The 24,063-nt window shown below is 41.6% G+C and overlaps 1 pseudogene; it reads right to left on the bottom strand.

Moving 5' to 3' along the window:
* Positions 1-19,133: 19,133 nt before the first annotated feature.
* On the bottom strand, positions 19,134-19,720 carry LOC122440804 (annotated as a pseudogene).
* Between the last annotated feature and the right edge of the window lie 4,343 nt (positions 19,721-24,063).

Raw genomic sequence — 24,063 nt, 5'->3', positions numbered from 1 at the left:
TAAGTATTTTTTCCTTGGAAATAGTTTTAAATATGTGTAAAATTTACAGGTACAGTGAACTTTTTTGGCATGAACTATTTGAAAGTAAGTTACTGACATGATACATGTTAACTCCAATACTTAATGGATCAATGGAAAAGCAAGAACATGTTCGAACCCAAATACCACATAATCATCAAAACCAGGAAATTAACATTGCTATATTACTTCCAGCTAGTTGCTTATCCCAGTCATGTTTTAGCAATAGTCCCAGTAATATGTTTCACAGTTAAAAGATCCAGTCAAGGACCACATGTTGCATTTAGTTGTCATTTCTCTTTAATCTCCTTCAATGTTGAATCTCAATTGTCTTTGACTTTCATGACCTTTAGAGACCAGTTATTTGGTAGAATACTTCTCAATGTGGGTACATCTGATGTTTCCTCATTATTTGATTTAGATTTTGTATACATGGCAGGAATATCACAGAAACCCAGAAGAAAGGATGTGTTCTTTTTATTGCATCCTATCAAGTAGTCTGTGACTTTAATTTGTTCCATTATTCAGTTCAGTCCAGTTGCTCAGTCGTGTCTGACTTTTCGAGACCCCATGGACTACAGCACGACAGGCCTCCCTGTCCATCACCAACTCCTGGAGTTTACTCAAACTCATGTCCATTGAGTCGGTGATGCCATCCAACCATCTCATCCTCTGTCATCCCCTTCTCCTGCTTTCAATCTTTCCCAGCATCAGGGTCTTTTCCAATGAGTCAGTTCTTCGCATCAGGTGGCCAAAGTATTGGAGTTTCAGCTTCAACATCAGTCCTTCCAATGAATATTCAGAACTGATTTCCTTTAGGATGGACTGGTTGGATCTCCTTGCTGTCCAAGGAACTCTCAAGAGTCTTCTCCAACACCACAGTTCTAAAGCATCAATTCTTTGGTGCTCAGTTTTCTTTATAGTCCAACTCTCACATCCATATGTGACTACTGGAAAAAACCATAGCTTTGACTAGACGGACTTTTGTTGGCAAAATAATCTCTGCTTTTTAATATGCTGTCTAGGTTTGTCATAGCTTTTCTTCCAAGGAGCAAGTGACTTTTAATTTCATGGCTACAGTCACCATCTGCAGTGATTTTGGAGCCCCCTAAAATAAAGTCTGTCACTATTTCCATTGTTTCCCCATCTATTTGCCATGAAGTGATGGGACCGGATACCATGATCTTAGCTTTCTGAATGTTGAGTTTTAAGCCAGCTTTTTCACTCTCCTCTTTCACTTTCATTAAGAGGCTCTTTAATTCTTCTTCACTTTCTGCCATTAGCTTATACCATTGTCATCTACATATCTGAGGTTATTGATATTTCTCTGAGCAATCTTGATTCCAGCTTGTGCTTTATCCAGCCTGGCATTTCACATGATGTATTCTGCATACAAGTTAAATAAGCAGGGTGACAATATACAGTCTTGATGTACTCCTTTCCTGGTTTGGAACCAGTCTGTTGTTCCATGTCCAGTTCTAACTGTTGATTCCTGACTTGCATACAGATTTCTCAGGAGCAGGTCAGATGGTCTGGTATTCCCAGCTCTTGAAGAATTTTCCATAGTTTGTTGTGATCCACACAGTCAAAGGCTTTGGCATAGTCAATAAGCAGATGTTAGTCAGATGTAGATGTTTTTCTGGAACTCTCTTGCTTTTTCAGTGATTCAACAGATGTTGCCAATTGATCTTTCATGAAGGTTATAGTAGTAAAAAGTACCTTTGAACTAGTATGGGGGACTCCAGTAATTCTCTGACATATATTTGATTTTTCTGTTATGCAGCTGTTATACAAGTGCTGTTATTTGTATCTTGTCATTGGACAAATTGAGGCTCAAACGAACACTATTTTGGAGTAACTGTGTTAGATTTGGAATTTAATGCCCAGAGCACCTACCTTCCAAAGTAGCTACAAGGATTTGTAGGAGAGGAGAAAGAATAGTTTAACCTTGATTAGGTAATTTTAATGTCAAATAATCTGCTCAAGTTTTAAGGCATTTGCAAAATAAGTGCTTGCTCAGATTCATCCTATTCAACTGTTAGTCATTATTGGTAATTGGTAGTGTAGTTGATTCATCAACAATTTGAAAAAACAACAACTGGCTTATAAATATTATGCAAATCTTAAAATGCATAATTGTTATCTGTATTTTGTTAGTGGACTACTAAGATGCTGCAAAGCTTCACTGGTGGCTCAGCTGGTAAAGAATCTGCCTGCAATGCAGGACACCTGGGTTTGATCCCTGGGTTGGGAAGATCCCCTGGAGAAGGGAAAGGCTACCCACTCCAGCATTCTGGCCTGGAGAATTCTATGAACGGTATAGTCCATGGGGTCGCAAAGAGTTGGACATTACTGAGCGACTTTAACTTCACTTCACTTCATTCCAGTATTGTAGCCTGGAAAATCCCACGGACAGAAGGACCTGGCAATCTACAGTCCATGGGGTCACAAAGAGGGGGACACCACTGAGTAACTGAACATGCACAAAGATGATGCAAAAAAAGTGTTATTTGAACCATTATTTGAGTAAAAGGGACAAATTATAAATATAATAGACACACAAGTATCAATATATACTTGATTCCAAGTTCAAGATAATAGCTTTAAAAAAAACTAGCTTAGTGTGCTATGAGATTTGTATATTATTTCTAGAACTTGTCATTTTGTAGCCAACATTTAGATGTGCATGCCTTTTTAGCAGTCATTCTACCTGTAGAAATTTATCTTTAAAAAATAGTCAAGTAAGTATGATGTGTGGGTATATGTGAATTATTGCATTTTTTTAATAAAAATTATTTTTATAAAAACCAGAAATACCTAAATGTCCATTGGTAGAGGTTAGTTAAATAAATCAGGATAAGTCTATATAATAGAATATTATACAACCACTAGTAATTGATGTAAGTTTTCATTTAGTTGCACTTAAATAACTTCCCAATATATTGTTAGTTGAGGAAATGCAGTCTACAAGCTGATGTGGATAGTATTATTCCATTGTTGTAAAAAAGAAATGTAGATATCTTTATGTATGTCTAGAAAATTCTGGAAGGATATGCAATTAAATTTTTGTTGTGGTTGCTTCTGAGTGATGGGACTCATACATATTTTTGTGTGTGTGTGCAAAGTCAAGTCGGTCGTGTCGGACTCTGCAACCTACGGACTGTAGCCCACCAGGTAACCCACTCCAGTATTCTTGCCTGGGAAAGTCCATGGACAGGGGAGCCTGGAGGCCTACAGTCCACAGGATGGCAAGATTTGGACACAACTAAACACACACACACATAAGTTCATTATACTATTTTCTTTCTTTTTTGGTGTATATTTAAGAATTTCCATTTTGAAAAAATTATATATATATAAAAAGTCGGCTTTTTCAATTCCTTTAAATGACTTTGAGTATTTTTATTACCCTTTAATGATACATGCATGTGCGTGGTAAATTGCTTCAGTTGTGTCCGACTCTGCAACCTATGAGCTGCAGCTCACCAGACCCCTCTGTTCATGGGATTGTCCAGGCAAGAACATTGGAGTGGGTTGCCATGCCCTCCTCCAGGGGATCTTCCTGACCCAGGGATCAAACCAGGTCTCTTATGTCTCCTGCATTGGTGGGCAGGTTCTTTACCACTAGCGCCACCTGGGAAGCCCTCATATACATATATTTCTTTAATTGGGACTGGGCATTATGCTAGGGACTACATGTGCAGTGGAGAAGAAAAAGAAAATTGTTGCCTCATAGAGCTTATATTCTAGATGCTAAATGAATGCACATAAATAAAATTATCACATATGGAGACAAAGGGAAAATTTATATAGGCAATAGCTGTATCTCATAATTTTGAAATGTTGTATTTTCATTTTCACTATTTCAATGGTATTTTATTATTTCTCTTTTTTAAAAGATTTTTTTTGATATGGACCATTTTTAAATTGAATTTGTTACAATATTGCATCTGTTTTTTTGTTTTCTTGGCCACAAAGCATGTGGTATCTTAGCTCCCAGACCAGGGATTGAACTCGTGCCCCCTGCAATGAAAAGTGAAGTCTTAACCAGTGGACCACCAGGGGAGTCCCTATTACTTCTCTTTTGATGTATTCTTTGATCCATGGGTTGTATGATGATGATGTGCGTGCTCAGCCGTGTCTGACTCTTTGCGACCCCATGGACTGTAGCCCGCCAGGCTCCTCTGTCTATGGGATTCTCCAGGCAAGAATACTGGAGCAGGTTGCCATCCCCTTCTCCAGGGGATCTTCCTGACCCAGGGGTCAAACCTGGGCCTCTGACACTGCAGGCAGATTCTTCACTATCTGAGCCACCAGGGAAGCCCAAAATGACAAACAGTAGATGCGGATTAGTCCTGTTGAGTCAGGGTACTTTTTCCTTAAAATCTTCCTTAGCACTTCTAGCCTTATTATTAGCTTGCCTTCTCTTAAGTCATTAGCAAGTGTTTTTTCTTCTCCAGTACATTCACCCACCCACTAAAAGGCTCTATATCCCTTTAGGGGAAGGGCTGTGAGGGTCATCACAGTGTGTAAGGCAGGGTCTTCTTTCTAGGTAATTTGGCCACCTTCTCAGCCATTGGCTTCCTGTTCTGGATCTGGAAAGTAGCTCAGGTCTGGAAAATGAGCAAAGGATTGTGGGTTTTTATGAGAGCCATCACTTTCAGTGTAGAGTCCTGCTCCTCCATTCTTGCTTACCTCCCCATCCCCCAGTGATAGATGGAAGGCAGCATGTTGGTGGGCTGGCTATCAATTTTGGAGGTTTGGGCACCACTCGCTCTTAACTGTCTCAAATCTCTGAATGTCCAGTGACCTTGGTTGCCCCTCTGACCTTGCCAATCCTCATGATAATCGTAGCCTCCTGGGTTTGGCAGTTGAGCATCGTTAACACCTGCCTTCAGTTATATCAGAATCCCGTCATCTCCAGAGAGATTGACTAGCCCAGTTATGTGAATGCCTTCCTTACCACCATACCTGGTCTGCCGAGGGAGTGCCCTTATCACCAGCACAGACCTGATGGACTTGGGGAATGGTGTGTGTCCTGAGCCCGGCCGTGGAGCATAGTCCTGTGCGAGTTTTTCTGGCCTCACATATTATTCCACTTCTCCCAGCCGATTTCTTTCTCTGTTCTCCCTTAGGACAAGTCAGACATTTCCACTTGCTTGACAGTGGCCATTATTTTTCCCAGGCCTCTACAAGCCATCCCAGCAGTGAACTGGCCATTCCCTGGAGACATTGCTAAGATGCTAAATCCTGTGTCCAAAGAAACATCCCCAGATCAAAGAATTCTTTCTTGTCCGGTCTTACCTTCTCTTCTACTTGATCAAGTATTCTTAAATCAATCTTAGGAGTTTTCCTTTAGCTCCTGCTGGTAAATACTATTTCTTGCTACTCTTTAGGTATATTGTTTATTTTTGTCTTTTATTGGATCCATTATGTTTCCAGTCAAGTTCTGCTCAGCTTTAACTCTTGTGGTTAGCAGTCTGGTGGATTGAGCAGAAGGTTTCTGAGGGGAGCAGGTAATGCTTTATGAGGGAGGGGTCTCTACAGAATGTTGATCCATAGGTTTCGGGACAAGAGTTTCAGGGGAATCCGTTCGGATGGTCCTATCTTATGTGTAAGTGTCCCACTTCTCCCCACCAGGAACTTGACTTTTATATAGCATGCCAGCTTTGGCTGAGGACTCAAATATCTCTTGGACTTCGAGACTAACAATTAGGTCTTCAGCTTACTGTTCAGTTATGTCTGCCCTTCCTCTATCTGAGAAAAGAGCCTCCTGTGGGTTATTAGGGGGGACACAGTGCTTTCCCTTTTAACAATTAATGGCTTTTTAACAGCCCTCAGTCTCTCATTATCCTTTCGAAGTGTGTAGAAAAACTTAGCAGGGATCAGGGTTGGTTTCTTAGAATGCCCATCATTGCACACAGCATAGCATTCTCCCCCTTTGGGACATTCCCCCACATTACTATTAATCAAGTTTTAACGTTTATCCCTCACCTTGTATGTTGGGCTGTACCCCCGAGGCCTGGAAACCCTGTAACTGCCCACCTCGAGACTGAAGGAAGAGCTCAGAGGCAGAGACATCAGTGATTTACTGGAAATGGGATCTTGCAAGCCCAAAACAAAGGGTCCTCCTAGAGAGACATCCCACCATACATATAGCCAACGGCAGGCAGGACACAGCAGCTATCTTCATTACTCGGGGGGAAAGAGGCTACCATTTCTAGGGGGAACTGACCTCAGGCTGGCTCACCAGTTACCAGGGAAACCAGAGGCTGGGAATGGGCAAGCATGTAGGTTGTTTTTGATCAAGCCCTGTAGTTAAATGAATTGGATAGTCATGTGAGTGAAGCAGGGATTGGTCGAGCAGGGCATGTGCAGACCGCAAGAGAATAACCACTGGAATGACCTGACCAGACCTTGTGTCAACAACAAACTGTGACCCCTGCTAACCTGGACGGCATCCAATTCCACTGCCAGGTGGGAGGCAACCACCCAGAGCTTGATCTTGCTGTCTTTATCTAGGTTTACTATTGGCACTGCTAGGGTTAGCTTGGGTTGCCAAAGAAACAGACGCCATGACAGGATTAAATGTAGAAGACGTTAATGAATTAGGGAAATGCCTGGCCTTCAGTATGGCCTCAATACAAACGTGACGGCTTCAGTGAGAAGCCGCCAGGGCCCTCGGTGAACTAAGGAAGTTATACTCCTTGCAGTCAGAGATCTGAGAGGCCTGATCTCATGGCCACCACATATGCCAAATGTTACAAGAAACTGAGTCTGGACTTTTTATTTTGCAAGCTATGTAGGTGATACTGATTTAGAAACAATAGTGAATAATGAAATGAAAAAGTTCAGGTGTAGAAAAACTCCACCTTGGATGACATCAATATATTAGGAGTGGTAAATTAGGAGTCACATGGAAAAAAAAGGAGTGGTCAAAAAAGTCACAGTAAAACCAGAATAAAGTGGCATCTGGTTATTTCTCTACATCTTTACAGCCACCAGTCCACTTCGAATCATCATCCTCTTTCATATGAAAGATTAGCCTCCTCCATGAAAGTGGAAGTTGCTCAGTTGTGTCCAACTTTTTGTGACCCTGTGGACTATACAGTCCATGAAATTCTCCAGGCCAGAATACTGGGGTGGGTAGCCTTTCCTTTCTCCAGGGGATCTTCCAAACCCAAGGATCAAACCGAGGTCTCCCACATTGCAGGAAGATTCTCACCAGCTGAGTCACAAGGGCAGCCCAAGAATACTGGAATGGGTAGCCTTTCCCATCTCCAGTGGGTCTTCCCGACCCAGGAATCAAACCAGGTCTCCTGCATTGCAGGCAGATTCTTTATCAGCTGAGCTACCAGGGAAGCCCATGCCTCCTCTGTGACCTGTCTACAAATCCATCCTGCCAATGTTTTCTCTTGATTTTAGCCAGGGTGGTTAAAGAACAAATTAGATCATATCCTTCCATCATATCCTTTAGTCTTTCTTTTAAGGATAAAATCTAAAATTTAAAAAATGGCCTGCATGGATAGTTTCTATCCATAGCTCATCTTCTGGCATGCTTCCGCTCACTAACATTCTAATTACAATGCTGCTGCTGCTAAGTCGCTTCCGACTCTGTGCGACCCCATGGACGGCAGCCCACCAGGCTCCCCCGTCCCTGGGATTCTCCAGGCAAGAACACTGGAGTGGGTTGCCATTTCCTTCTCCAATGCGTGAAAGTGAAAAGTGAAAGTGAAGTCGCTCAGTTGTGTCCGACTCTTCGCGACCCCGTAAACTGCAGCCCACCAGGCTCCTCTGTCCATGGGATTCTCCAGGCAAGAGCACTGGAGTGGGCTGCCATTGCCTTCTCCGACCCAATCACAATGACTGTCCTTTAGTTCTTTGGATCACTCCCCTTGTGCCTTAAAGTCTTTACATACATTGTTGTTTTTGTCTTGAAAGCTTTCTGTTCCTCTTTCATTCCATCCTTCCCCGCCCCAAAAGCCAAGGAAGGAAAGGGTGACAAGAAAACGGTAGCAATCGATTTTGTAAAAAGCAGCTCAGATGTCCAGTAATTCATAACTGGGAAATTCCCATTTGTATTATTAACGAAAATGTCACTGGTTAAATTGGTAATAATTAAAATGGCATGGAAGGAGTAGAAGGTACAGTGGCTTAGGCTGAAGGATAAAAAAAGAGGTCATAAAGTGAATTATTAGAGACTGTGTTTGAGAAGTCTGAGTGGAGAAGCGTAGAATACTGTCTGTCTACGTAGGGCATAGGGTCAAGAAAAGTTTGGTTAATTTGTTTGATATTTGAGAGATTTAAAATTCAGGACAAAAACAAGATATTGAAGACAAATGAGAATAGGCTATCACTGATAAAATATAATTCCTGGAAAGTAGGAAAGGATAGGATCTAAAACAAAAATGTAAGGGATTTGCCTTGGAAGAAGGGCATCCACCCTCAAATTTGCAAAGAATCAACCCAAGCTTGGATTTGTTTTCATGTCTTTTTCCCTCTGATGTAGTGGAATAAGAATCCACTACGTCATTCAGTTCAGTTCAGTTCAGTTCAGTCGCTCAGTCGTGTCCGACTCTCTGCGACCCCATGAATCGCAGCACGGCAGGCCTCCCTATCCGTCACTAACTCCCGGAGTTTATTCAAACTCATGTCCATCCAACCATCTCATCCTATGTCATCCCTTTCTCCTCCTGCCCCCAATCATTAAATCTCTCTAAAAATAAAAGAGTTGAACCAACATACAGTTAGCATAACTTTGGGAAAATCACAACTTTCTGAGGCTGAGTTTCTCATTCGTGTGATGGATATTTGCATATGTTTTAGGATAATTTTGATGACCGCATGAGGTTATCCATGTCAAAATCTTTTTTTTTTTTTTTTATGTCAAAATCTTTTGAAGCTTAAGAAAACCCTCCAACTCTTGAGAGTTGTGTATAGAAGGCAATACTATGGCCACTGTCCCTCTAGATGGGGGTAAAACCTGCATTTCTTAGGTAATTGTTTGCATTGTATTACCTTGCCAGCTCTCCTGATGAAGATCTGTTTTCTATTTTAATAAAGGAGAAATAGTTAAGAGTGAGTCATTCATAGGTCTCTAGGTGAAATAGCAAATTTATAATCTGTGAATGGTACTGAGTTTACTGAGAAGCTTCTCTGGTGGCTCAAACCATAAGGAGTCGGCCTGCAATGTGGGAGACTTGGGTTTCACCCTCGGGAAGATCCCCTGGAGGACGGCATGGCAACCCACTCCAGCATTCCTGTCTGGAGAACACAATGGCCTTAGAAGAATGGCAGGCTACAGTCCGCGGGTCACAAAGTCGGACACATGAATGAGCAACTAACACAAATCTTTAAAGTAGACTTTATTTTTTGGAGCAGTTTTAGGTTCCCAATAAAATTAAGGGGAAGGTATCGAGATTTCTCACATATTCCTTGCCCTGACACCTGCATAGCCTTTTCCATCATCAATATTCCCCACCAGAGTGGTGCATGTGTTACAACTGATGAACCTAAATGGCCAAATTATTATCACCCAAAGTCCATAGTTTACAATAGAGTTCACTTTTGCTGGTTACATTCTATGGGTTTTGATAAATGTACAATGACATATATCTCCCACTAGAGAATCATACAGAATTTTACTGCCCAAAAAATCCTCTGTGCTTAAGTTTATATACTTTGTATACTTGCTGGTACAGTTGTATCTTTCCTAGCTGCATAAAGTCTCTGTTAAATGTATTGTTCTTGATAATCTCCAAGATTTATGCTGAATATAGTTTCTCAAACTTGCTTTTGCAGGGCCAGCCCCAGCATACAACAAAAACCAAGTTTTGCAGATGGGAAGGGAAGCTCTTTTATTGACTCATCTCACTGGAATTGTCTACTCATTTTTTTCTATTTTCCATAAGTGCTTGGAATCTGAGTTCCATGCTTGCCTTACACTCCCTCTAATGACAGAATTGATGAATTTCACATTTTCCTTGGGTTTTGATTTTTTTCAATGCCCTTGCCTCTATGACTCTTTTCGCTTGTCTTAGGGTATAACATTTACTCAGCATGTACATGCCAAGAGAGAAATTATAATATAAATTAATGCATTGACTTTCAAACTTCAAAAAAACACTAAAACCCTTTATTCAAACAAAATGTCAATGTGTAAAACTGACAGAGTCATGAGATAACTGTAAAAGAAGGCATGTGAGGGAAGTAAAGATTTGCCCAGACACCTGCCAGCAAACTTCCAAGATACTTTTCAAGTACCTGCAAGATTTAATGGGATACAAAAATTTCTGTGCAACTCATTGTATATGATTATTTCATCACATGAATTAATGTACAGTGCTCCTAATTAAATAACATTTGTCTTATGAAGGATTTCTTAGAGTGAATACAATGGAACTTATTAGAGAAAATTTTAGACAGTGGTAAAATTATTTTAAGGCTGGTAGTTCTTACCACTTAGCCTTTTTCAATGCTCAAAATGTTGCTCTGTCCCTTCAAAGAACTTGAGGATCCTCGTGTTTTATTTTTCAATCAGATGGAGAAAATTTGATTTGGAGCAAAGATTTTCTTTTCTTGTTCAGCCATATGTAGAAAGTGGGTACTTCTTAAACATCTGTTGATGATGCTGATGAGCCTCAATTTGGAGAAGTACAAAGGTTAGGTCAGGGAGTACCTAGCATCTTACAGAGCAACAGTGCCAGGGTAAGAGCCTGGTCAGGGCTATAGTTATTGGTTGTGCAAGTTTTGCATTATACAACTCCATGGAGTAGTATTTCCATCAGTTGACATGACACATGTCATTATAACTAATTTTTGGTAGATGGCATTAAAGTGTCTTGAGGGAGGAGGACATTTTTCTGATTTACTCTAAGTCATCTTTTAGATTGGCAGCCTGTTTAGTTATTGATTCATTAAGCTCAGGGGATGGACTCGAACTGATCAAACACTGAAGAGTTCTGAAATGTCAGCCAGGTATTGAGAATTGGAATTGCAGGTATATGGAAATACTCCTTCAGTGAGTATTGCATTGATACCCTGGTGGGAAAGTCTATGTGGGAAACAGACCTTGTGTATATAAGTTTGTGTAGTGAATGTGTGTGTTGGATATTTGTTGTTTTCTTTGCCTCTTTTCTCTCCCTTGGGAATGGCCTTTCCTCATTCCCTATAGCTCTGTAGGGACCACCAGTGACAAGGTCTTTCTAGCCTGGTTATATGGGTGGGCCTGGGACTTAGAGTAGAAACTTAATGTCCCGTCCCCTCAGCTGTAGTGTTTGATGCAAGAGTGAGCCTCATAGCACAAGCTGGGGCAATATAGTCTCTGAGAGAAAAGAGCTTTCTTTTCCCTCTGGGGTTATGTTGACTATGTTCCTCTGTCCTCTGCCTCAGTGAGCAGTGATGAAGTAGACGGACTGAGAAATGTGGATCTGGGAGACTGGATGTGGGAGGGGTCAAAAGCAGGGACTGTTTTACATATGGTGATGCATACACTTCAATGCTGCTCTCTCCATTCACCCCGTCCCTCCCTTCCCCCACTGCGTCCACAAGCCTGTTCTCTATGTCTGCGTCTCCATCACCCTGCACATAGATTCGCCAGCACCATCTTTCTAGATTCCATCCATATGCGTGAATATATTACATTTGTTCTTCTCTTTCTGACTTACTTCACTCTGTATAGTGGGCCCTAGGTTCATCCACCTCATTAGAACTGACTCAAATGCACATAAAATAGATAGCCAGTGGGATCTTGCTGTATGATGCCGGGAGCTCAAACTCGGTGCTCTGTGAAAGCCTAGAGGGGTGGGATGGGGTGGGAGGTGGGAGGGAGGTTCAGGAGGGAGGGGACATATGTGTGCCTATGGCTGATTCATGTTGATGTATGGCAGAAGCCAACCCAATACTGTAAGTGATCATCTGCACATTAAAAAAAATACAACAACCAAACGAAACAGGGACTAAGCAAGGATGAACACAAGACAGTGTTTGAACCCCTGGACTGCCCGAGACCAGCTCCATCTGCAAGTGTTTCAGCCAAGATCCCTCTCCTACTGAAGTCTGCTTGAGTGGGTTTCTTTCACTTATGATTGAAGTATGTCTGACTAATACATTTCGGTCATGTATGGGTGTGAGAATTGGACTATAAAGAAAGCTGAGCACTGAAGAATTGATGCTTTTGAACTGTGGTGTTGGAGAAGACTCTTGAGAGTCCCTTGGACTGCAAGGAGATCCAACCAGTCCATCCTAAAGGAGATCAGTACTGAATATTCATTGGAAGGACTGATGTTGAAGCTGAACTCCAATACTTTGGCCACCTGATGCGAAGAACTGACTCATTTGAAAAGACCCTGATGCTGAGAAAGATTGAGGGCAGGAGGAGAAGGGGACGACAGAGGATGAGATGGCTGGATGGCATCACCAACTCAATGGACATGGGTTTGGGTGGACTCTGGGAGTTAGTGATGGACAGGGGGGCCTGGTGTGCTGTGGTTCATGGGGTTGCAAAGAGTCGGACACGACTGAGCGACTGAACTGAACTGAACTGAATAGATTTTGGGCTCAGAACGAGAGACCTTATCTGAGGGCTTTGATCCAGCTGCCCTCCTCGTACATGGGCTGCACTTGCCTGGTGATAAGAGACTTGGCCTCTGTAGCAACTGGAGGTGAACGTGCACATCCACCCTCCTTCATCCTCCACTTTTGAGATTCCCATAGGACCCCTGCCCCTGTCAACAGGTTTTTCTTCAAATAGAGGACAGTGCAAGTTACTAGATTACAGCTTTACCTAGTTATGCCTAACATTTTCAAAGACTTATGTTTTTTCCATAGTCTCTTTGGACACATATTTCTAAAACATTCATTAATGTTCATCTGTAGATGTCATTTTCCCTTGATTTGCCTTTGTCATGGGTTATAAACCACACCATTTGCTAAGTAACAGCCCATTTTTAGAAACCCTAATAATGCCAATAGTATGATGCATTATGGTTTCTACTAGTGCTAAAAAATGTCTTAGAATCCAAAAAGTATGATAGTAAATTTTATCCTTAAGTTGTTCACTCTTCCAAATTGAATCCCCAGTAGACCATTTTATTTCTCTCTGCCTTAGCAAACATCTAACAGGGTCCTCTATGATGTCACTACTTGAATTAACCCTTTCTAGGGTTGAACTTTATTAGTGAATTTCTTTAGTCTTTTGTAAGATAAAGTTAGGTGTCTCAGAATAAAGAAGCCCAACATGTACAATGGTGCTTTTAAGAACAGATGAATTTAAGAATAAGTTTTGTCTCTGACATGAAACATTCGGAGCCTTAGAATGGCACTGGCAGAACTGTAGAGTAATGGACGTTGGATTTTGGCTGTACTCATTCAATTTTTCAGGGGCTGAAGCTCTAAAGACTTTGGGCAGGCACTTGTCACCATAGCTGAACATTGCAAAGTAATACCAAATCAGGAGAGAAGGAAGAAGAAAATTTTTATTTCCTTTTTACTCACAGTATCCCTCTAGTCTATTCCACTCTTCTCATTAAATGAGCTGATACTGCTGTGATATATGTGAAAGGGCTGTCTCTAACGTTAGATACCCATTGAAGAGATATTATTCCTTACTTTGATGTCATAAGCTCTTCTTTCTCCAATAATTTTCTCTAATTATGACTCACTGGTCTCATGTAGTGAAGAGAATATTAGATTCGGAGCTGGGAGATCTAGGTTCAGTCTTGGTTTTTCTGTGTTTCTCACCTTCTCTCCAAGCTTCAGCAATTTTTTTTTTTTTTTTTGGTTGTTGGTTTTGTTTCAGTTGTAAGTTGGGGAAGATTATGACTGCATTCCCTTCAGACAAAATGGAAAGGCATATCTACAAATGCATGACTTTAGAGAGAAAGACTTAGAACAATGGGCTTCCCTTGTGGTTCAGCTGGTAAAGAATCTGCCTGCAATGAGGGAGTCCTGGCTTCAATCCCTGGGTTGGGAAGATTCCCTGGAGACAGGAAAGGCTGCCCACTCCAGTATTCTGGCCTGGAGAATTCCATGGACTATACAGTCCGTGGGGTCCCAAAGAGTCGGACTTGACTGAGCAACTTTCACTTTCACTTTCTTTCACAAATAGACTGAGAAGTGTGATTTTCGTTATTAATCATATAATGACATTCATGTAAGCAGGCATGTACTCACACACACATGCATAAATGCACATATATACGTGTACAATGTCTTTCCAATACATTTTTACCACTGCCTATTCAGAATGACCAGAGAGAGATAACTCAAGAAGCAATATTATTAAGGCTCTTTTATGTGTGACAGGAAACTTGATTCAACTTATTTATTTGGCTCATATCATATTGATCAATTGATATCCTGGGGTGTTAATACCTGGATAAGTTGGTATTGGGGTGGATTTCTTTAATTACTAAATACCCACCAATCCAGTTTAGTAAGAACCATTTAGTATAGTTGATAAAGGGTCAGAAAGCAAGACAATTTTTCATATTTGATTCTTGCTTTGTTGATATGAAAGCCTACCTGGCCAGTTAACATTCTATAGGCCCATTGTTATCTTGCAATTTGTTGTGTATCCATTTTAATCAACAGAATCCTCAGTGAGCCTTTAGGAAACATATGAGAATCAAACATAGGCACCTCCACTTTGCTTCATTCTCCTTCACATTTTCAGCCTGTGTTTACTGATAGTGGAATACATTTGTTAATCACTGCAAATGAAACAATTACGTGTCTCAATTATTCTGCAGCTTCTTTACTCTTTTCTCTCTATGTCTTTTAATAATAGCTATTAATACATTTATGATTATATTTTGATACTTAATGCCTCACATTATCTCACATGATTATTGAGAAGATGGAATTAAATATGTCCTTAGGAAGTGCTGTTAATTTCAGTAATCACAGAGTATAGATTGGCAGCAAGAGTGGACAAATAGGATCAGTTGAGTCGCTCAGTCATGTCCGACTCTTTGTGACCTCATGGACTGCAGCACGCCAGGCCTCTCTGTCCATCACCAGCTCCCGGAGCTCGCTCAAACTCATGTCCATTGAGTTGGTGATGCTATCCACCCATCTCATCCTCTGTCATCCCCTTCTCCTCCCGCCTTCAATCTTTCCCTGCATCAAGGTCTTTTCCAATGAGTCAGTTCTTTGCACCAGGTAGCCAAAGTATTGGAGCTTCAGCTTCAGCACCAGTCCTTCCAGTGAATATTTAGGACTGATTTCTGTTAGGGTTGACTGGCTTGATCTCCTTGCAGTCCAAGGGACTCTCAAGAGTCTTCTCCAACACCACAGTTCAAAAGCATCAATTCTTTGGTGCTCAGCTTTCTTTATGGTCCAACTCTCACATCCAAATATGATAATGGGTCAGAACTGAGAAGAGTGGGAGGGGCTTTATGCATGAGAACTGGGGTCCAGAAAAATTGAGGTTAAGAAGGCAAAGCACAGCATATGTATTGAAAAGAATGTGAATCATTAAAGATGGATAGGCTTGATTATCTGTATGATCTTGGGCAATTAACCTTCCTTGGTTTTAGTCTCAGTCATAAAAGGAGATCTCTATATCAGAGTGCTGTTGCAAAAATGCAATGAGATAATGCTGAGTAAATTTAACATGCTCATAACAAAGTAGGCACTCAGTAACCCCAGGTCTGGTGGCTGCCTCTGAGATGTCCCTCAGGGCCCCACCTCCTAGTGTTTACAACTCTGTTCATTTCCTTTCCACACTTACCTGAGTTGGTTTGGGTGACGATGAAATACAGCAGAAGTGTCACCTCTGAGATTAGGTGATACGAAGATTGCGATTTTCATTTGAGGTTCTCTGTCTTGCTCGACATCGGAGAGGACATGTTCTTGCAGCCCCTGCGAGAGGGTGGGGAGGGACTGAGGCTTCTTGCCAACAGCCCTCTGATTAAGCTTGGAAGTAGCCCCAGAAACTGCAGCCCCAGCCCATACTCTGACTGCAGCCTTGGGAAAGATCACAAGCCAGAACCACAGAGCTAAGCTGCTCATGAATTTCTGACCCACTCAGACAGTGAGATAGGAAGTACTTTCCTTTAAGCCACTAAACTTGGGTTCATTTGTTTTGCAGCAATCAATCAGTTCAGTTCAGTTCAGTCACTTAGTTGTGTCCGACTCTTTGCAACCTGTGGACTGCAGCACGCCAGGCCTCCCTGTCCATCACCACTCCTGGAGTTTATTCAAACTCATGTCCCTTGAGTCGGTGATGCCATCCAACCATCTCATCCTCTGTCGTCCCCTTCTCCTCCCACCTTCAATCTTTCCCAGCTCAGGGTCTTTTCAAATGAGTCGGTTCTTCACATCAGGTGGCCCAAGTGTTGGAGTTTCAGCTTCAGCATCAGTCCTTCCAAAGAATATTCAGGACTGATTTCCTTTAGGATGGACTGGTTGGATCTCCCTGCAGTCCAAGGGACTCTTAAGAATCTTCTCCAACACCACAGCTCAAAAGCATCAATTCTTCGGCACTCAGCTTTCTTTGTAGTCCAACTCTCACATCCATACATGACTACTGGAAAAAACATAGCCTTGAGCAGCAATCAGTATACATAGCCATTAGTTTGAAGATCTGGGAAGTGAGGGTTAAAATCTAAACTAAGTTGGGGCTAGTGGTCAGGGGTGAGAATTTGAAGTGGATTTAGGAGTGAGAAGGAAATTTAAGCACTGGTCTCCTAAGCCTGATCATACTTTGTTATCTATTGGAGGCTTCTGAGCCAGCGTCTCCCAACTGGTGTGTTGTGAATTGGGTACATTGAGATACCGATTCTTCTTAATACTTTGGGTGGTTTGGTGAGGTCTGGGGAGGCTGAGTTCTTGGAGCTTGTCACTTCTGGTCACGAGAAAGCTTCTTTCTTTACGCCTATGTGTCATAATATTATTTTCTAGACGTGCTGGCATGTGAAACAGTTGGACAGCACTGATATGTGTAAGATTGGACATTTATAAGACTGGCATATTTGTTTTGGCTATAGAGATATGCAATCAATAAGTTCACATAAGACATGAATTGTGAAAGTTGGACTAAGTCAGAGTCAGAATCCTGTGGTCCCCTAAGGTCTATAAACGAGTATTCAAAGATTCCATAAACAGCACAAAATTTTATTATGCATGGGTCTGCTGCTCGGCTGTCGTGTGTGTTTATGTAGTGAATATTTTTTTCAGAGAACAAGTTTTATTCCTTTTAGCAGATTTTCAAATAACTCTATATACCAAAAGAGTATATAGAAGGGCTACCAGACTACAAGCTTAATAAGGCTCTCCCCAGCTCCTAAAAATTCCAGAATTCTAGATCTAATGGGATTGGGCTATAGGAGATCACTTTATGATTCAAGGTCAGACAGACCAGCTATAAAATTCAAGGCAGACCCTTTGGGACCAATTTTGGGGCTTGTTATATTTTCTCAGAGTGTAGGGTTAAGCATGTGAGCTCTGGATCTCCACCGCATGGATGTGACTTAGTGGCCTTGGTCCAGTGATGCTCGCCCTGGGCCTCCGTTTCCTCAATTATACCAGCAAGTTTATCCATTACACGGGATTGATGTGATGACTACACGAGCTATCCCACGTAGGAAGCTTAGAACTGTACCCGCCTGGCACATTGTCGGTGCTCAATAATGTTTATAATGGTTATCATTGTCGCTCTTATCCTCTTGATCCAAACTTCTTCCTAGCAGTTGGAATGCTTGAAATGAGACTTGGTTTAAGTCTTCCTGCCTTCACAGCAGAACTGGGTCCCTGTGGGCCCAGGGCTGGGACTCTACCGTCTCTTTCCCCTTCTCTCTTTCCCCTAGAAGGTGAGAAGGCCTTGGGTAGTTATTCGTTCATTTGGTCCAGACTTGGCGAGAACAGGCAGTGGTTGCTGTTGACCTCCACCAATCTCAGATTCTTCTTTGTAAAACCAAAGGGTTGGGCTACTTTGACTTTTAAGGTCTCTTTCAGTTGATCTGTGAATTACTGAATAATAGAGGCAATGCACAGGTAAGCAACATTAGCAGTGAAGTGGAGTGATGGATAACCAGTACAATTGCCTTTTCAAGTTTAAAAAAGTGTTCTGGATATTTAGATGAAAACTTGGCTTCCAATGCTATCTAGGTATATATTGACTATGGAACAAATATAGCTTCTGGAAAAATGAGATTTTTCTTAGTAATTATGTTATAAAAACTTGATTAGATTTTGATACAAAATTCCATGTTCTATATCATAAGAAGTACCTGTCTATTATATCTATGCCTCCATATGCATATATACTTATGTACAAACACCATGTTAAAGAAAATCTGAAGCATTATTTATGAACAAATTTAATTTGCTGGAACATTAATAATATTAAAATTAATATTTTCACCCAATGGTCTTACTTTCCATACATTTTTTTCAGAAAGTAAAGCAACTACTGTGGAAATGAAAGATGCAAATTGCTAAAAATATGGCGGAAGCAGTAAATAAAGTTTTAGGAAGGCAATCAAAGGTTTCTAAGTAGATAACTTCCCCTTCCCTCTGTATTACCGTGGTTTAAGAAAATTGTGTCACAAAACCGCCAGCAGAGGTCCTCAGTCCCACAGTTTTTCAATTCTATTGGCTCTCCCTGTGGCACTATAGCAAGCTGATTTCAGGGACTCATTTGCTCACTATAGGATAAGTACTCACAATGCACGGCCTACAGGCTTAAGCTATTAATGGAAAAGAAGACATTTAAATAAAAAACACATTTAACATGTACAATGATGTATAATATGCTGGGAAACACTGTACAGATACAGAAGAACTTAGGGAGTTGAAAGTGCAAGTTACAGGTTTTTCAATAGTTGGTTAAAAGTAAAGAATGGGAAGAAAACGACTAAACCATTATGTGCAGGTCTCATTTTAAAAAACATCTTTTCAGCTTTATTCTTTTCTCAATTTGAACTAGCCTTATATATCTGAAAGAAAAAGAAAACAAAAGTATTTATATAGGTCCTTCCTTGGGTAAAAATTTGGAATAGTTCCCCACCCCCCACTTTTTTTTTTTTTTGCTACAGAAAGCTTTATTGTTTCCATTTGGTCCAAGGCTTGGGAGGGAGCTCCATGGTTCCCAGTGGCTGCAGAAAAGGGCTTCAGGCGGAGACCCTGACACTGGAGAGGGTCCTCAAAGGTTCCTCGAAGGTCCAGGGACTCCTAGTGTTTGTGCTTTGAGGGTGAGCCTTTGCAAGAGGTCGTCCCCAGCCGCCCCTGGAGACCAGCCAGCCCGCTGAGGCTGGCCACGTGGCCATAGTCTCCGTGGGTTTCACCTGCGCACCTAGGAAGCGGCTCTCCAGAAAGTCACAGGGGTGGGGGTCTGCACAGGCAGAACCCAGGGCCTGCAGTTCCGAAAGGGTGGGACTGTCCAGTTCAGGCTCTTCCCCGTGGGAACGGAGGCTTCCACTGCCTCTTGGGTTTTACAGCACTCACCTGGAGATGCCTTCTGCACGTCCTGGAAGAAGGCACGGCTGCGGCGCTGGGTTTGCGTTTCTGAGAGCTTCCCTGAGCCCTCGTGCTTCTCCTCGTGGGAAAAGTGCGCCACGCCATCCAGAGCCACTTTGTCGCCATGGCAACAGAAGCTCAGAGAGAGGTAGGCCTAGGGGACCGGCAGGTGTGTGTTGACCAGGCGGTTGACGATGGCCTCCACCTCCATGGAGTAATTCGGATGAATCTGGGAGCTCATGGATGGTGGGTGCTGGTAATAAGAAGTTAAGCTCAAAAGCCAGTGTTGTCTGGTCCTGAAAGGCCCGGGATACTTGACTGGCTGATTCTGAAGGCTGTGACTGGAAAAATGGTTGGAGGGTGGTCAGAGGCTAGAGTAAGCGGCATCCCTGGGTCTGTTCGGTCCAAACACTGTTGAAGCAAAAGGCAGAACCATGGGACCCCCAAGCGCACTCCATGTGTTTTCCCATTAAAGATGAATTTTTAAAGAAGACATAAAACAGACCTAGAACTAGCTAATAGGAGTTTATTGCAGTCTGAAATAATTAAAGTTGAGTTGCCAGTTGCCTTATTTCTTGTCTTTGCACTGAGCTATCACTGTAAATTCATCATCAATAGGGTGCTTGCCAGAGAGACTTGGGCATCTCTTTTGATAGCCCTTAATAGTTTCCTGGTGGTGTGCTAGGCTTCCTTGACAATATGTGCAAAATATCAAAAATGGACATTTGATCAGAAAAAGAAAATCAGCTTTCAACACAATGGCCAAGGCTCAGTCTCTTCATGTTTCTGCTTCCTAATCTACACAATGCCTGAAGGTGTGCTTGAGGAGGGCATGAGTCAGGGAAGGCAGGCAAACTAAACCACCCAGCATAGATGCAAATAGCTGGCAAGTTGAGTAGATACTATCTTGTCGCTAAGAAGCAATATAATGAGATTCCACTCTTCAATTCTTAAGGATGTTTGCTATGTTTTCTTTTTTCCCCTAATATTCAGTGTTTCCTATCTTTTTATTTCTTTTCCCCTGTCCAGTTGAGCTATTTCAAATCCTGAAAGATGATGCTGTGAAAGTGCTGCACTCAATATGCCAGCAAATTTGGAAAACTCGGCAGTGGCCACAGGACTGGAAAAGGTCAGTTTTCATTCCAATCCCAAAGAAAGGCAACGTCAAAGAATGCTCAAACTACTGCACAATTGCACTCATCTCACACGCTAGTAAAGTAATGCTCAAAATTCTCCAAGCCAGGCTTCAGCACTACATGAACCGTGAACTTCCAGATGTTCAAGCTGGTTTTAGAAAAGGCAGAGGAACCAGAGATCAAATTGCCAACATCCACTGGATCATTGAGAAAGCAAGAGAGTTCCAGAAAAACATCTATTTCTGCTTTATTGACTATGCCAAAGGCTTTGACTGTGTGGATCACAATAAACTGTGGAAAATTCTGAAAGAGATGGGAATACCTGACCACCTGACCTGCCTCTTGCAAAACCTGTATGCAGGTCAGGAAGCAACAGTTAGAACTGGACATGGAACAACAGACTGGTTCCAAATAGGAAAAGAAGTATGTCAAGGAGGTATTTTGTCTCCCTGCTTATTTAACTTATATGCAGAGTACATCATGAGAAACGCTGGGCTGGAAGAAGCACAAGCTGGAATCAAGATTGCCGGGAGAAATATCAATAACCTCAGATATGCAGATGACACCACCCTTATGGCAGAAAGTGAAGAGGAACTAAAAAGCCTCTTGATGAAAGTGAAAGAGCAGAGTGAAAAAGCTGGCTTAAAGTTCAACATTCAGAAAACTAAGATCATGGCATCCGGTCCCTTCACTTCATGGCAAATAGATGGGGAAACAGTGGAAACAGTGGCTGACTTTATTTTTGGGGGGCTCCTAAATCACTGCAGATGGTGATTGCAGCCATGAAATTAAAAGATGCTTACTCCTTGGAAGGAAAGTTATGACCAACCTAGACAGCATATTAAAAATCAGAGACATTACTTTGCCAACAAAGGTCCGTCTAGTCAAGGCTATGGTTTTCCCAGTGGTTATATGTGGGTGTGAGAGTTGGACTATAAAGAAAGCTGAGCTCAGAAGAATTGATGCTTTTGAACTGTGGTGTTGGAGAAGACTCTTGAGAGTCCCTTGGACTGCAAGGAGATCCAACCAGTCCATCCTAAAGGAGATCAGTCCTGGGTGTTCATTGGAGGGACTGATGCTGAAGCTGAAACTCCAGTACTTTGGCCACCTGATGTGAAGAGCTGACTCATTTGAAAAGACCCTGATGCCGAGAACGATTGAGGGCAGGAGGAGAAGGGGACGACAGAGGATGAGATGGTTGGATGGCATCACTGACTCAGTGGACATGGGTTTGGGTAGACTCCGGGAGTTGGTGACGGACAGGGAGGCCTGGCGTGCTGCAGTTCATGGGGTTGCAAAGAGTCGGACACGACTGAACTGAACTGGCTCCCTTGAGAATTAGAGAATGTTTAGAAGTCAAACAGGAAAAAGCTAATAATGGGAATATGGGTGATGAGTTTGGCATTTCTCAAAGGTTGAATTAAAAGACTCTTCATTTATTTATTTATTATTAAAAAAGTATCTATGAAAACTAAATAGCCTATTCAGTTTTTTTTTTTTTTTTAAGAAATTCTGCAAAAATGAAGGGTGGCTAGAAGTTACATTTCTGGCAGCCCTGCAGCAGGTGAACATCTCTGGAGAAGGACTTGTTCAGCTTACTTCTTTCAGTACCTTCACCAGCAAGAAAATAGACTGAGTGGGAAAAGAGGAACCAAAAGAAATATAGTTGTTGTTTTTAATCTGTTTGCTGAGTGTGATAGTCCATTTTCTTTCTAAAACCAGGCTCTTGGGTACTTGGAATGATCTAAGTAACTAATATTCACGTACACAGTGATTTAATAGGCTTATACCTGCATGGAGGTCTTCAGGGCTGGTTATCAAATGCTTTGGTTTTACAGAAAGATGTCTGGAGTATATGTAGCATTTTATTAATACAAATGTTACATGTACATAGCACAGCGTCTTTCCAGTGCATTAAAAATGCTATAGAGGTGTACGTATTTTATTAATCTTTATCCTTTTATCTCACAAAACTCTTTCTGTGCTGCTGTTTGTTTGAATAATTTCATTATATCCAAGGGCTTCCCTGGTGGTTCAGTTGGTAAAGAATCCTCCTGCAATGTGGGAGACCTGGGTTCCATCCCCGGGTTGGGAAGATCCCCTGGAGGAGGGCATGGCAACCCACTCTAGTATTCTTGCCTGGAGAATCCCCATGGACAGAGGAACCTGGTGGGCTGCAGTCTGTGGGGTGGCAAAGAGTCAGACATGACTGAGTGAATGTTCCTATGAACACTATTTTGACCTCTGAATAAGTATCTTTAAAATATTTGTTGACCTTGTGAAAATATAATGAAGCGAAATTGTTGTATAACATCACAGAGTTATACAGAAACTAATAAACTTCGCCATTTTATGTACAAATTAGATGTTAGAGTACATTCATCCATCTTATAGAACCATTTCATTCGATTCAGAAGCTCTTATGTATTAGTTTACAAATATATTCTCATGTAGTCTTCGATTTTCTTCATATGTGAAATGAATTTATAAATTTCATGACTCAGTTCTGTGGCTGTGAACTTAGTCTGGTCTGGTATTTTTCAGTGATTTGGTAAAGTTGAGGGTGGTGGATTTTATTGTTTATGTTTTTCGCTCTCTAAGCAACAGCAAATATCTAAAAATATGAATTAAAGTTTTATCCCATCCTTACTGACTAAAATAAAATAATAGAAATCAGAGTACCCATTGACAGATAAAATCTGAAAATTTACTTGTTCAAGAGACATAGATATTCTTAGGGCTCCTAACCTAGTGTGGTGATTCCTACTAGTGGAAGAGAAAAGTCAGGGGGCTGACTAGTGTCTCTAAGGAACTGGTCCTGGAAATACAGTAAACATTGGCAAGGGGATGACCAGAGCTATGTATCGATCCTTCCTTACCCCTATAAACGTTGTAAGATAGATCCAGAACAGAATTTTCAAGCATTTAGAAGCTTGAAAATATAATTCATAGCATCCAAGAAGTTCAGCCGTTTGGTGTTGCATATTTCAGAGCCATTTTGCGTTCACTTATTCCTGTTTAGTGCCCAGGTGGTGAGTTACGTACAATCCCTTAATCTTTCTCACCTCTCTAGTTTTCAGTTTTGTACATCATGAATATCTTCAATGATGACTGCTGCTTTTCTTTAGAGAAGTGATGGTGTGCTCAAGTTAAGTTATGGAGCAGAGCTGATGAGGGAAAAGAGATGAAGGAAAGACAATGTCTTCCCCTAGGCAACTGACCTGGCAGAGAGATGGGTGGATTCCTGAATCCCCATGTTGGAGCAGGCTTTGGTATTCTGGAAAGTGATGGTGCTGGGAAAATGTGATCTTCTGGATTTATTAAAAGTAGAAATACATTTTAAAATGGAGTTTGAGTTTATGATTTTCATGTTAATATTTACTGATTGCTCTTACTCTATTAGATGGGCAGGAAACATTATTCTGAAATCAAAACAAAACAGAAACTA

Source organism: Cervus canadensis, chromosome 4, assembly GCF_019320065.1.
Source record: "Cervus canadensis isolate Bull #8, Minnesota chromosome 4, ASM1932006v1, whole genome shotgun sequence".
In the NCBI taxonomy this organism is placed as follows: Eukaryota; Metazoa; Chordata; class Mammalia; order Artiodactyla; family Cervidae; genus Cervus; species Cervus canadensis.
This window is presented reverse-complemented; position numbering and strand designations above follow the sequence as displayed.